Source organism: Chiloscyllium plagiosum, chromosome 1, assembly GCF_004010195.1.
Source record: "Chiloscyllium plagiosum isolate BGI_BamShark_2017 chromosome 1, ASM401019v2, whole genome shotgun sequence".
Lineage (NCBI taxonomy): Eukaryota > Metazoa > Chordata > Chondrichthyes > Orectolobiformes > Hemiscylliidae > Chiloscyllium > Chiloscyllium plagiosum.
In genome coordinates, this window is record NC_057710.1 from 80,372,771 (window position 1) to 80,385,343 (window position 12,573).

Sequence of the window (12,573 nt, forward strand, 5' to 3'; positions counted from 1 at the left end):
AACCTACCTCCCAGGATATTGGTGCCCTTCTAGTTCAGGTGCAACCCGTCCTGCTTGTACAGGTCCCACCTTCCCCAGAATGCAGTCCAATTGTCCCAATACCTGAAGCCCTCCCTCCTACACCATCCTTGCAGCCTCTCCCTATTCCTTGCCTCACTGTCACGTGGCACCAGCAACAACCCAGAGATGACGACTCTGTCCATCCTAGCTTTTAGTTTCCAGCCTAACTCCCTGAGCTCCTGAATGACCTCCCCAGAGTACTCCCTTGTCTTGTTACTTCTTCCAAAGTGTGTCACCTTGGATATTTATCAGTGGTAGTCATGATTTGGAAAAGCTGGTGTTGGACTGAGATGGACAAGGTTAAAAAAAATTGCACAACACCAGTTTATCGTCCAACAGGTTTATTTGGAGGGACTAGCTTTTGGAGCGCTGTTCCTTCATCAGGTGGTTGTGGAGTATAAGATCATGAGACACAGAATTTATAGCAAAAGGTTACAGTGTCATGCAGCTGAAATGATACTCCTAAATTATGTCTTTCACCTTTTAGATTGGGTTTGCTTGTTTCGGTTCTTTAATACGAGGAGAAAGTGAGGTCTGCAGATGCTGGAGATCAGAGCTGAAAATGTGTTGCTGAAAAAGCGCAGCAGGTCAGGCAGCATCCAGGGAACAGGAGAATCGACGTTTCGGGCTTAAGCCCTTCTTCAGGAATTAGAAAAGTTTGTCCAGCAGGCTAAGATAAAAGGTAGGGAGGAGGGACTTGGGGGAGGGGCGTCGGAAATGTGATAGGTGGAAAGAGGTCAAGGTGAGGGTGATAGGTCAGACTGGGGTGGGGGCGGAGAGGTCGGGAAGAAGATTGCAGGTTAGGAAGGCGGTGCTGAATTCGATGGATTAGACTGTCAATCATCTTTGTGTCATCCCAGACTTACTAATTATCCCCTCAGACTCTCATTTATATCATTTATGAAGATCTCCAATAATAATTGAACAGCACTATGCCCGATGGAATGCCATTGAACGTAAGCTCGCAGTCACACAAAGCTTTCAACCACTACCCTGTCTCCTGCCACTAAGCCAGTTACAAGCCTGAGGATTTTAGAATTCAGCAGAGGACAACAAAATTGATAAAGAGAAATTGAATATATGACTATGAAGTTACAAGAAACATAAACATGAATTGTAAAGGCTTCTGTATAAGTATGTACAAATAAGAAGACAACCATGAGTTCATCACAAGCAGAGTCAGGAGAATCTACAGTAGGGAATAGAGAAATCACTGAGAAGTTACATAAGTACTTTTTAACTTGTCTTCACAGAGGAAGAAAAAAATTGTCCCTAAAATAATTGAGATCTAGAGGAATAATGAGTGTGTGAAACTGAAAAAAATCATAATAGTACAAAGTTGCATTGGATAAATTGATGGGATTGTAAATTGACAAGTTGCTGAGCATTGAAAGAAATGGCTTCCTAGGTATTGGTGATCACTTTTCAAAATTCAGTTAATTCTTCAATGGTACCTTTAGGTTGGAAGGTTGCAAATCTAAATCCACTATTTAAGAAAATAATGAACTGCAAACAAGATAGCCTGATATTAGTAGTGAGGAAAAACTAGCATCAATCATAAACAAAAGTGATAACTGGATCCTGAGAAAACAATTGATTGGACAGAGTCACCCACAATTTATGTAGAAATTACATTTGACAAATCTGATAAGATTTTTGAGGATATTATTAACAGACTCAATAAGGGAACCAGTGAATACAGTATATATATTTGAATTTTCAGATTTTTAAAAGCATTCTACAAAAGGAGGTTAATAGACAAAATTAAAGAGCATGGGAAGGGTTTTTTTTATATTGTGATTCAGATATTGACAGGTTAGCCAGTATTTATTGCCCATCCCTAGTTAGCTTTCGGAAGGTGGTTGTGAGTTGCATTCTTGAATCACTGCAGACTAAGTACTATAGGTTGACCCACAATGCCATTAAGGAGATAATTCTGGGACTTTCACCCAGGGCATTGAAGGAATGGCAATATATTTCCAAGTCAGTACAGTAAGTGAATTGGGAGGGAACTTGTAGGTTTTAGTTTTACGAGCTGCCCTTCTCCTTCTTGATGATAGTGGTTATGAATTGGAAGGTGCTGTCCAAGGTGCCTTAGTGAATTCAGCAGTGCATCTTGTAGAGGGACACACAGCGACAACTGTGCATTGGTGGTGGAGCGACTGATTGTGGATGTGATGCTAATCAAGGCAACTGCTTTGTCCAGGATGGTGTTAAGCTTCTTAAGTGTTGTTGGACAGGAATCATCCAGGCAAATGGGGAGTATTCCATCACACTTCTGACTTGTGCCTTGTAAATGTTGGACATACTTTGGAAAAGGCACAAAGGAAATTACTTGTTGCCGAACTCTTGGTCCGTGATCTGCTGTTGTAGCCACAGTATTTAATGGTTTGCTCCAGTTCAGTTTCTGGTCATTGTTTCTGGGACATTCAGCCATAGTTACACCATTCAGTGTCATGAGGTGATGGTTAGATTTTCTCTTATTGAAGATGATGGTTACATGGCATTTGTGTGGTGCAATGTTACTTGTCACTAGTCAGCCCAAATCTGGACATTTTCCCGGCCAAGCTACACTGTGACATGGACTGCTCAGAAGTGGACAGGTTCACTGATGATTGCACATGTTTGGCGTCATTCATAACTTCTTGAATATTGAACCAGTTAACATCCATATGCAGCAAGATTATAGACACAGCCTAGGGTTGGTCTGATAAATGACAACATTATCTGAGAGGGAGCCAGAGAGTTGGACAATGCAAAGGGAACAGTGAGACACAATCCACACGAGGGGCAAACATGGCTATTTTCAATAAAAGAGAACTTGTCCATGTGTCCTTGACACTCAGTGGCACAACCATCACGGAATCCTTTACTATCAGCAGTGTGACAGTGACCACAGAATAGAAGCTGGTCTAGTCTAGCCATATAAATACTGCACTTATAAGATCAGCACTGAGACTAAATTCTGTGATGAGTGACTTGATGATGACTCCCTAAATCCTGTCCAACATGTATTGGGCACAATATTTTTCACTTGCGAGGCAGAGAGATTTACCTGGGAGAGAGTGAGCCTGTTGGGAAAAATACAAGAAACAGAGAGGATATAAAGAGGAAGAGGTGCTTGAGATATACATTTTTCTGAAAGAAAGGGAGAAAGATAGGCAACACACAGGAGACATGAGAATATAAAGAGAAAAAGGGGCTTGAGTCTACATTTATGAGAGACAGTAGCAAAGAGCAAACCTCATTCAGTAGCACACAGAAGACAAAGATATAAAGAGAAAAAGTGACTTTGGATCTACGTTTATACGAGAAAGAGTCATAGAGTTAGGAACTACATAGGAAACCTCAAAAGACAGTGAATAGACAATCATTAAATATTTTTAAGGCAGAGGTAGATAAATTCTCGATTATCAAGGGGGTGAATAACTATCAGGGATATGCAGGAATGTAGAACTGTGGTTCAAATTAGATCAGCTATGATCTTATTGAATGGCAGAACACGCCCAAAGGGCCGAGTGGCCTAAGCTTGTTCCATGTTTGTATGTTCAAGACAGCAAGCATATAAAGAGAAAGAGAGGCTAAGGTATATACTTAACTGAGAGTCAGGCAGTGATCCTAGTTGAGAAACAGACACAGAAGCAATGAGGATACAAAGAAGGCGTAGGATTTTGATTCCCCTGAGAGGTAGGAAGGTTTTGGAATTTGAATGGAGATTGGAGTCAATGTGATACATCTGAGAACTATGTAGATAATCACACAGTAGGCTACTGCTGTATAGGCAGACAAGGAATTGGACACTGCCAGGCCACCCAAGAGAACCAGACAGATAATGCAGGAATTGCAAAATCCTCTTCGCTAATCAGTTTTCCATCTTGAAGACTGATGACGGTGTTGATTTATATAAGGAATGCTGTCAGAGTCAAGGTTGCAGAACTATGAGTAGCTCAGCTGTACAGGAGGAGACAGAAAACAATCGTGACAGGGGATTCATTTGTTAGGGCAACAGATAGGATCTAACCATGCTGGATGGGCTGCCCCCAAAAAGAGCTAGGAGAGAGTTCCTTGTGGAGCTTGTGCTCCTGGAGGTGGGTTGGGAGGGGGCTGTAAACTACCTCAATAGGAGTGTGGGAATGAGGAAAGAAATACCATTGTGCACAGAATACTGAGACAGACAAATCAAACAAGACCAGAGAATAATAAATTAACGGCAAAGTCAGAATAAAGTAGAAAGTAATAAAGTCTGAATCAGGATTATACTGTTTGTATGTGAATACACAGAACATAGTCAACAAGATTTGGAAGTTACGAGAACAGATTGTCTTGTGGGATTGTGATGTTGTGCCAGTAACACAGATATGGTTCAATGCAGTTCAGGACTGGTGATAAAAGTCCACGGGTACAAGGTGTTCAGAAAAAATTGGAAAGGAAGAAAAGGAGGAGGTGCGATGGTAATAGCTGAGGATAGCATTGCTGTACTGGAGAAAGTTAAAAATCACACAACACCAGGTTATGGTCCAAAAAGTTTATTTGGAAGTACTAGCTTTTGGAGCTCTGCTCTTTCATGAGGTAGCTGTTGTATTCATCAACAGCACTCCGAAAGCTAGTATTTCCAAATAAACCTGTTGGACTATAACCTGGTGGGTGTGATTTTTAACTTTGTCCACCACTGGCAACTCCACATCACATATTGGAGAAAGAGCAGGTCCCAGAGGGTTCAAGAATAGAACCAATTTGGCTGGAGCTAAGGAACAAAAAAAAAACAATTACATTGCTTGATTAGTCTATAGACCACCAATTCGTGGGAAGTAACAAATCTACAAGGGAACTACAGAAAGGTGAAAACTTCTTTGAGTGGCTTTAAAGGGACATTACTATCCCAAATAAAGATTGGGATAGCGGAAGTGTTAAGGACTGATAGGACCAATTATTCTGAGATTGTTTCAGGAGAACTTTCAAGAGAAGTCCAACAAGAAAGGATGCAATGTTGATTCTGGTTCTTGGAAATGGGATGGTCTCTCAAATGATAAAAGTAGGGCAAATAAAATCCAGAACTCACCAAACAGTAGCAATAAAGGCACAAAATGGTCTGAATAGTGGGAAACAGAGAGTAATGGCTAATGGATATTTTTTAAGACTGGAAAGTTTCCAGTGGAGTTTCCCCAGGAATTGAATTAGAAGATTTGTTTTTCCTGATATGTATTAATGATCTAGATTTTTATGTGCAGGGAAAGTTTCAAAGTTTGTGGATCATGCAAAACGTAGAAGAATTGTAAACTGTCAGGAGAATAGTGTAGCATTATGAGCCATGACGAAATGCCACAGCAGACTGAATGGGCCAAATGGTGTAATTCAGCTCCTTCATCTTATCTTATGGTCTAACTTCAAAAGCACAGGTTAGTGCGCAGATAGATCACTGATAGAGTTTGATGCAGAGGAGTGTGAAGTGACTCATTTCAGCAGGAGAAACATTAAGAGGTAATATAAAATAAGGGGTATTCAAAAGGTGTTGCAGGAGGAGGGGACATGACTGTGTATGTACCCAAGTAATTAAATGTGGCAGGATAGGTGTAACAAGCAGTTAATATAGTATATAGTATCGTGGATTTATTAACAGGGGCATGGGTACTAGAGCAGGGAGATTATGCTGAACTTGTACTGAAGGAGAAAGTGAGGATGACAGATGTTAGACAGTCAGTCAAACTGTATGACGCTGGAAAGGCACAGCAGATCAGGCAGCATCCTAGGAGCAGAAGAGTCGACATTTCAGGCATAAGCCCTTTATCAGGAATGTAAGGGTAAGCGGCTGAGAGATAAATAGTGGGAGTGGGGCTGGGGGAAAAATAGGTGGGAAGGTGTTAGGTGGATGCAGGTGGGAGATAATTGTCATAGGTTTGTGGGTAGGGTAGAGCTGATCTGTGGGAAGGAAGATGGACAGATAAGACAAGTCAAGAGGGCGGTGCAAGTTGGAGGGTTGACATGGGATGAGGTGGGGGGAGGGGAGATTTGAAAACTAGTGAAGTCAATTTTGATGACATGTGCTTGGAGGGTCTCGAGGCAGAAGATGAGGTGTTCTTCCTCCGGTTGACGGGTGGCTTTGATTAGGCAGTGGAGGAGGCCTAGGACTTGCATGTCCTTGGGAGAGTATGAGGGAGAGTTGAAGTGGTCAGCCACAGAACGGTAAGGTTGTTTGGTGCGTGCATCCCAGAGATATTCCCTGAAATGTTCAATGAGTTGGCATCCTATCTCCCTGATGTAGAGAAGACCACGTCAAGAGCAATGGAAACAGTAGATGAATGTTTGGATATGCAGGAAAATCTCTGCCAGATGTGGAAGAATCCCTTGGGGCCTTGGATAGAGGTCGAGGGAGGTGTTGGCACAGGTTTTACACCTCATGCGGTGGCAAGGAAAGGTGCCGAGTGTGGAGGGTGGATTGGTGGGGGAGTGGACCTAACAAGGGAGTCGTGGAGAGAATGGTCGCTGTGGAATGCAGAGTGGGGGTGGGGAGGGAAATTTATCTCTGGTGGTGGAGTTTGACCGTAGATGGCGGACGATAATGCACTGTATCTGGAGATTTATGGGGTGGAAGGTTAGGACCAGTGTGTTCCATCCTGATTGTGATTGGAGAGGTGGGGTTCAAGTGCAGAGGTGCGGAAAGTGGAGGAGATGCCCTAAAGGGCATTGTTGACCACTTGGGAGGGGAAACTGCAGTCCTTAATATAGGAGGATATCTGGGATTTCCTGGAGTGGATTTATTTCTCCAGGGAGCAGATACAGTGAGAGCGAGGAATTGGGAGTAAGGGATCATGTTTTTACAGGAGAGGCGGTGGGAGGAGGTATAGTTAAGATAGCTGTGGGAGTCGGTGGGTTTGAGTTGGTCACCTGAGACAGAGATGGAGAGGTCCAGGAAGGAGATGGAGGTATCAGAGATGGTCCAGGTGAACTTGAGGTCAGGATGGAAGGTGTGGATGAAGATGATGAACTGGGAGCATGAAGTGGCACCAATACTGTCATCAATATAGCGGAGGAAAAGGTAAGGGATGGTGCAGAAGAGGGACTGTTCCACATATCCCATGAAGAGGCAGGCACTGCAGGAGCCCATGCAAATGCCCATGGCTACTCCTCTGGTCCGTAGGAAGTCAGAGGATTGGATAGAGAACTTGTTGAGGGTGAGAACCAGTTCCACAAATCAAATGAGTGTGTCGGTGAAGGGGGATTGGTTGAGTTAACGGGAGAGGAAGAAACAAAGGGGCTTGTATGCCTTGGTCATGTAGGATGGATGTGCCTTGGGACTGGATGTCCACAGTGAAGATGAGGTGTGGGGGTGCCAGGGAATCGAAAGTGATGGAGGAGGTGGAGGGTGTGGTTGGCATCCGGAATGTATATGGTGAGTTCCTGGATCAAGAGGACAGAATGGAGTCAATTTGAGGAGATGAGTTCAGTAGGACAGGAGCAAACAGAAACAATCGGTCGACCAGGCAGTCAGGTTTGTGGATTTTGGACAAGAGGTAGTACCAGGTGGGGTGGGGTTCTGGGACTATGAGGTTGGAGGCTGTGGGTGGGAGATCCCCTGAGGTGATGAGGTTGTGGATGATCTGGGAGATGAGAGGTGGGGTCGTGGCCGTGGTCGAGGGGGCAGTAGGAGGAGGTGTCAGTGACTTTGCATCTGGCGTCAGCGATGTAGAGTTGGTGCATCATACTACCACTTCACCGCCCTTGTCTGCTGGTTTGGGACGGGGTGGAAGAGAGGGTCGGGCTGCACGTTGTGTGTGTGAGAAGTTGGAGTGAGTGAGAGGGATGGACAGTTTGAAGTGGTCAGTATTGTGATGGCAGTTGAAGATAAAGTAGTCAAGGGAGGATAAGAGGAGAGGATGGGGTGTCCCAAGTGGATGGAGTATGTTGGAGGTGGGAGGAGGGGTCTTCGAAGGGTGAGCAGGAGTTGTGATGGAAAAAGTGAGCACGGAGGCTGAGGCAGCAGAAGAAAAGTTCAATATCACAACATGTACAAATTTGTTGACTCAGGGGTGAGGCCACCTCCATCCAAAGCCCCAAAGCATTATTTCAAATCTGTAGGAGATTTTCCTGCACATCTACCCACCTCATCTAATGTGTCCATTGCTCTTGATGTTGTCTCCTCTAAATCAGGAAGACAGGATGCCAATTTGCGGAGTGGTTCAGGGAACATCTCTGTGACACATGGACTAAACAACCCCACTGCGCTGTGGTCAACCACTTCAACTCCCCCTTCCACCACCCCCAAGAACATGCAAATCCTGGGCCTCCTCCATCGCCTAATCAAAGTCACTCACCAAATAGAGGAAGAACGCCTCAAATTCCGTCTTGGTATCCTCCAACCACATGGTATCAACATCAACTTCACCGGTTTCCAAATCATCCCTCCCCAAAACCTCATCCCATATCCAATTCTCCAACTTGGCACCACCCTCTTGACCTGTCCATGTTTCTTTCCACCTATCTGCTCCACCCTCCCAACTGACCTATCACAATCAACCCCCCTCATCTTCATCTACCTATCACCTTTCCAACTACATTCCCCCATGCTCCACTCATCCCCCAATTTTGTCTCTCAACCCCTCCCCCTCCACATTTCTGATAAAGGGCTTTTGCCCAAAACATTGACTCTCCTGCTCCTCAGATTTTGCCTGACCTGCTATGCTTTTCCAGCGTTGCACTTTTTGACTCTGAAGTTGTACAAAACACTACTTAGACCTTAGCTGTAGTATTGTGTACAGTCTAGCTCCCACACTTTAGGAAAAATATAAATTGACTGAACAGAGTGCAGAAGAGGTTTATGAGCATGGTCCTAGGGATGAGAAACTTCAGTAGTATAGATAGATAGCTGAAGTGTGGTACATTCTTCTTGAGGAAGAGATGGCTAACAGCAGATTTGATCATGAGGTTTTTCAAAATCATGAGGGTGGGAGTTGGACAGTAAAAAGGGAGAAACTGTTCTCACTTGCAAATGATAAAGAATGAGAGGACAACATGTTTGCCCAGCAAGTGAATGTCTGGAATGCACTGACCAGAAGTGGCTGGAAGCAAGTTCAACTGAGGCATTTGAAAAGACATTTTGATTATTTGAAGAGAAACAATGTACAGGGATATGAGAAAATGACTGTAGCAATTCACCAAGATTCCTTCAACAGTACATTTCAAACCCACAGCGTCCTAGAAGCAAAATGACAGCAGATACGTATGACTATTAACACATGTTCCCCTCCAAATCACACATGTCCCTATTTGAAATTATATTGCTATTCCTTCACCCTTCAGAATACACTTTAGAGAAATCCGTAGCACAAGGACTGCAGCAGTTCAAGAAAATGGCTCACCATGCATTGTCAATTGCAAATAAGATTACAATTTGGGTTGGACAACAAATGCTGGCTGATTCAGCAACACACACACAAAAAAGGACTGCACTAGAAGCTGCTTCAAAATGGAGGTGCCTTATTTCTAACATTTTTAGACTTAAAAAGAAAATTGATGTTGCTCCTGCTCACGTTTATTTCCAGTTTTGGCAGGACATCAAGTTCTCCCCCATTTCCATTACTGCAGATTTCTGGATAACCAATTACTAACAGTTTGCCACAATTACTGAAAGGATCAGTCAGTCAGTATGTGATATTTTGAATGGGTGAGCACTCAGCTTGCAGAATACTGGATTAGCTGAAACATTTGAAGGCTGAAAACATCACAACTGGCCTCAACACTGTATTTCAGATTTTGGAGAAAAAGGGGGAAAAAAATTCCAGACAGTTCAAATAAAGAATAAATGTCAGCACAAATTGGTTGGGTCAAATGGCCTGTTTTATGCTGCACATTTTATGTTATGTTATATTTGCAAACATGAGCTATCACTTCCAGTCCAGATTAGCATTGAGTACAAAGATGCCCACAGTTCCCAGTTTACTGGCTGCAAATATTAGCAATTTTGCAACATGGATACAATATGCTAGCAACCTCAATACTAAACAAAAATTGGCAGATCTGTTTATGTTGTCAAAACACAGCCCTACCTCTAACCTAGTTAATGTTGTTTTGTTGTATTTACCTAATATAAACAGAAAGAACACTTTTTTCCACTTGTGTTTACAGTTAAGCCTTCATTATTGATTTTAAAATCACTCTTGCTAACATTGGAGATCCCTCACATGGCATAGAAAACTCTTCAACCTTTAGTAATCCATACTGAATTTAACTTATAAACATTATTCTGAAAAGTTAAACAGAAAGCTTGTTTCAATGAAGGCACCACTTAAAAATGAACTCCTGAACACATTACCAAACATAACAAAAAACATAAAGTAAATACAGTACATACTCACCATAACTGGTAGTCTAGGAAAAATAAACTTAAAGATCAAGTGAGTTACATCAATCATAATATCATGCCTTATTTTCTATTAAACATTGATTGCAAAGCAAATCCTGCTTTTATGATCTGTACTGTACTATCAGCATTTCATTCCTTATGTCCATTCTCCTTGGGCTTAGTTAAGATTCACCCAAGGTTCAATACATGTTTTGATGTTGCATTACACATCACTGTGTAGATGTGTCTTTCAAAGCTCTGGAGCCAAAGACAGCTGTCAAAGGCAACTATTGAACTTATCAGGTCCCTGAAATACATAATTGCAGCCCCTGTGAAGCTGGTCATCCATCTTGACTCAATTTGATGAGTTGCATTAGATGCCCAAGTAATCTCTTATGTGGCATGTCAATTAAACCAAGGCCTCAAATTCATGAAGTCCATCTCATCTCTGGATATCCTATCAGTCTGCTGCCCACACAAAACAGACTACTTGTGTCTAATTTTAACTCTTCATACATTAATGAGTTTTGAATGGGTCATAAACTCAGAGTAAGAGATTGCACATATAAACCAGAGATGAGAAGGGATTTCTTCTCTCGGGGGCTGTGAATCTGTGGAATTCTTTACCATAGTAGGTGGGGTCATTCAGTTTATTCATGGTTAAGACAGATGTATGGAAATAAACAGTTACAGGGGAAAGGCAGGAAAGTGGGGGTGAATATCATCAGGTCAGCTACAATCTCATTGAATGAGCTTGAATGGCCTACTTGTGCTCCTATGTCTTCATGGCTAAAATTGGATCCCTTGAATGAGGGAAAGACCAGACATAAATGAGATGCACACCCATAGGAAGAGATGATAGCTGCTGTTGCTCACCCTCCAACCAAATGACTCAAGAGTAACTACTTCTGTGGGGCCATTCCTACGTTTTGTTTGCGCAACTGTTGACAACAATGATTCTTGGGTGGCCACAAACTTGTAGGTGGAAACTTTGCCCACCAACTGTCAGTGTCCATAACAGAATGGAGAATTCAAAGGGAAGCAGACAATATAATACAACTTGGTCAAAAAACATGGAAAAATATTTGTTCAGTTGTGAAGAAAAGTCATCGGCCTCTATTTTGCTCTCCATAGATGCTGGCTGACTGGCCAAGTATTTCTCATGTTTTTTTTCTGTTTTGTTTTCATTGACTTAAGTGTCTCAATACTCCAGAATAATTCATAATGTTATAGCACTACCGCAAACGTCATTGAGAAACACAGTCAAAAAGTTCAGAGCTAAGTTACCGGTCAGGTGTGTCCCCCGGAGTGGCAATAATAATTACAGAAGATGCATGTGGTTTGAAATACATTCATCGACGTTCTCTTCTGGCTATTTACATAAGTTACTGCAACACAGACTGCTTTTGGGCAATTGTCATAAATTCGAATCCACATCCACAACTTCCTTACTAGATCTTTTAATCATCTAAAGTTCGTGTCGTGGTTTCCTGACACGAGTAAATACTGTACCAAGATGCAAAAAAAAACTGCAGTAGTATTTTTTAAGTGGGTATACACTTTATCGTCCCTTCAGTACACAACTTTTAATGAATAACTTACTTTTCTTTCAAAAGTGCCCCTACAGGTAACGACGATGCGCCAAAATACCGTCAGCTAATGTTTAAAAGGACACGACAGCAATCTCCAAAAGCAGCAACAACCGTATTGTTAAGGTCGCAGCTCGGCTCCACCGTGGCTCAGAAAGTGAACTCGGACAGTCCCAGGCAGATATAGAGAGAAAGCGGACGGAGCCACGTGCCCAGTCTGTGTCCGCGCAGGAGGCGGATCGCTTTCCCCAAACACCAGCCTGAAACTCTTTCTCACATTTCCTCAACCAACCAGAAAGAACGTCCCCAAAATTGATCTGACCTTGCTTCTCAAATAGACTTTCTATTGCCGCGGGCTACAACATGTTGAAGTTTTGTGAATTATCTTCAGAGCTTTATTGATCCAGCGTTGCATTTTTTCTAACAAACTGAAACACATGAACTCACCGAATAAAGTTACATTTTTTTTTGTCTACTGTATTGATCTCAAGGTTATACGATGAATGGCAAGTATATCCTTTCTTAGGTAGGGAGACCAAAAGTGCACACAATGTTTCAAGTGTGGTCTCACCAAGGCACTCTATAACT

General features: G+C 42.6%; 1 protein-coding gene across 1 annotated transcript in view; it reads right to left on the bottom strand.

Annotated features, from left to right (window-relative positions):
* slc7a2 (solute carrier family 7 member 2) overlaps nucleotides 1-12,181 on the bottom strand; it is a 167,017-nt gene extending 154,836 nt beyond the window's left edge. The window contains exon 1 of the mRNA XM_043690093.1: nucleotides 11,999-12,181. The gene's annotated coding sequence lies outside the window, so the exon portion shown is untranslated. The remainder of the gene's footprint in view (nucleotides 1-11,998) is intronic.
* Nucleotides 12,182-12,573: the final 392 nt, after the last annotated feature.